The 2,849-nt window shown below is 34.8% G+C and overlaps 1 pseudogene; it reads left to right on the top strand.

Moving 5' to 3' along the window:
* Window positions 1-256: 256 nt before the first annotated feature.
* Window positions 257-688, top strand: LOC123847753 (large ribosomal subunit protein uL24-like; annotated as a pseudogene).
* The last annotated feature ends 2,161 nt before the right edge of the window (window positions 689-2,849 follow it).

The following is a 2,849-nucleotide window of genomic DNA, read 5'->3' as shown; positions in this document are numbered from 1 at the left end:
ACCATGGTAAAATGTGGGCATTTTCAAAAGAAAAGACTCTCAATAAATGCCAGCCCTGGACTGCATAGATCTTGGAACCCAGACAGAAACTTAATGTACTATTTTAACTGTGCTCCATAATATAAATGAAAATTCTCTTGAAATGAATTTTAAAAATGGGAGGCCTAAGCAGGGAAAGAAATCAAAAGGAATAATACTGAAAGTTGGGGTGAAAGCCTTCCCTCTTGTGGCCATCGCTGAAGCACCAGTGGCCAAAATGAAGTTCAATCCTTTTGTGACTTCTGATCAGAGCAAGAACCAAAAACAGCATTTCAATGCACCTATCCACATTCACAGGAATATCATGTCTTCCCCTCTTTCCAAAGAGCTGAGACAGAAGTACAATGTTCAATCCATGCCCATCCAAAAGAATGATGAAGTGCAGGTTGTGTGAGGACACTACAAAGGTCAGCAGATTGGCAAAGTCGTCCAGGTTTACAGGAAGAAGGCAAACGGCACAACCATCCATGTGGGCATTCACTCTAACAAGGTGGTTGTCACTAGACTAAAACTGGACAAAGACTATAAAAACATCCTTGAACATAAAGCTAAATCTTGCCAAGTAGGAAAGGAAAAGGGCATATATAAGGAAGAAACAATTGAGAAGATGCAGGAGAAAAGTAATCTTATATGCAACAACTTGAAATAAAAACTGTTAAAATGAAAAAAAAAGAAAGAAAGTTGAGGTAAAAAACACAGTACCAGAAAGAAAAATCATGCTGGATGGTCTCAATGTAAAGATGAAAATGACAGTGGAAAGAGTCAATGAACTAAAAGATGTAGCTCAATATAAAGAGTCCCATCTGAAGAACAGAAAGAAAAAACTGAAAAAGAACAAAGATTCAAGGACGTGTGTGATAGTTATCAAAAGGTCTAATAGACATGTAAGTGGAGTTCCAGAAAGAGAAGAAACAGGGGAGAAAAAGAAGTCTTAAAGAAATAATAGTAGAAAACTTCCCAATTGTGTGGAAGAAATATAGTTTCAGGTCAGTAAATCACAAATAAGATTAACTGAATGAAAACTTGCCAACTCATATTATAATCAAACTGCTAAAAAACAAAGATAAAGAAAGAAATCTCAAATACTTCTGGCAAAAAGAGACATATTACAAACATAGAACAATTATTTGAATAACTGAAATTTCTCATCAGAAATCAGAGTCCAAAAAACAATGAAGCAATACCTTCAAATGCAGAAAGGAAAGAACTACCAACCCAGAATTATATATTCATAAGTATCCTCCAGAGATGAAGACAAAATAAAGATATTTTCAGATGAAGGAAAACTAAGAGACCATCAAAGCATTTCTGAACATCCAGATTTCTCCAAAAAAAATAAAGAAATACTTCAAGTTGAAGGGAAATAACATCAGAGAGAAATCTGGATGTTCAGAAAAGCTTGTAACAAAATCAATTCTTGTAACAAAAATGGTAAATAGCCTGTGAGGTTAAAATTTACATAGATGTAAAAAAAAGTTTACATAGATGAAATAAGTAATAAAATTATAAAGGTCAGTGTGAACATGTTGCAAGTTTCTAGATTCTACATAAGTATGATACTAACTCTAAGTAGATTTTGGAAAGTTGGTATGCAAATTGAAATTCCAAATCACAACTAAAACTACGCATATTAAAAGATATAGGTTAACAAGACAGGAAACAACAAATGTTGGTGAGGGTGTGGAGAAAGGGGAACCCTCTTACATGGTTGGTGGGAATGCAAGTTGGTACAGCCATGCTGGAAAACAGTATGGAGGTTCCTCAAGATATTAAATATAGAGCTACCATACGACCCAGCAACTGCACTCTAAGTATTTACCCCAAAGATACAGATGTAGTGAAAAGAAGGGGCAGATGCACAGCAATGTCCACAATAGCCAAATTGTGGAAGGAGCTGAGATGTCCTTCAACAGCTGAGTGGATAAAGATGTGGTTCATATATACAATGGAATATTACTCAGCCATCAGAAAGGATGAACACCTACCATTTGCATTGACATGGATGGAACTGGAGGGGATTATGCTAAATAAGTCAAGCAAAGACAATTATCATATGGTTTCACTTATTTGTGGAACATAAGGAATAGTGCGGAGGACCACAGGGAATGGGTGGGAAAGCTAAATGGGAAGAAATCAGAGAGGGAGACAAACCATAAGAGAAAAACCATGAGAGACTCTGGACTCCAGGAAACAAACTGAGGGTTCCAGAAGGGGTGGGGAGTGGGGTAACTGGGTGATGGGTGTGAAGGAGGGCACATGTAGTGATGAGCACTGGGTGTATTACACAACTAATGAATCATTGAGCACTACATAAAAAACTAATGATGTACTATAAGTTGGCTAACTGAACATAATAATAAAAAAATAAAAATTAAAAATAAAAAATTAAAAAAAACAAAATAATAAAAAAGATATAGGTTAAAAAAATAAGAGCCAAGTGGCAAATTAAACTGAACTAAAGGAAAAACATTTTAAATAATACAAAATATAGCAAGAAGGCAGGGGATAAAGGAACAAAAAACAATAAAGATAGAATACAAATAACTTGATAGATGTAAATCTAAACATCTCATTAATTATATTAAATTTTAATGGTCAAAATACTTGAATTAAAAGGCAAATGTTGACAGAGTATATCAATAGGAAGGCACTACTGTATGCTTCCAACAAGTGTTTAAATATAAAAACACAAAGAATATGAAAGTAAATAGATCAAGGATGTCAATTTAATGGCGGCAAAAGATACCTCTTTTTTTCCCTCATCAGCAACAAAAATTTGGGATCCATCCACAGACAAAGTGCCTTTGAAG

This window comes from Mirounga angustirostris, unplaced genomic scaffold (genome assembly GCF_029215605.1).
Source record: "Mirounga angustirostris isolate CCGP_5_RB_7025 unplaced genomic scaffold, mMirAng1.0.hap1 SCAF_2, whole genome shotgun sequence".
Classification (NCBI taxonomy): domain Eukaryota; kingdom Metazoa; phylum Chordata; class Mammalia; order Carnivora; family Phocidae; genus Mirounga; species Mirounga angustirostris.
This window is presented reverse-complemented; position numbering and strand designations above follow the sequence as displayed.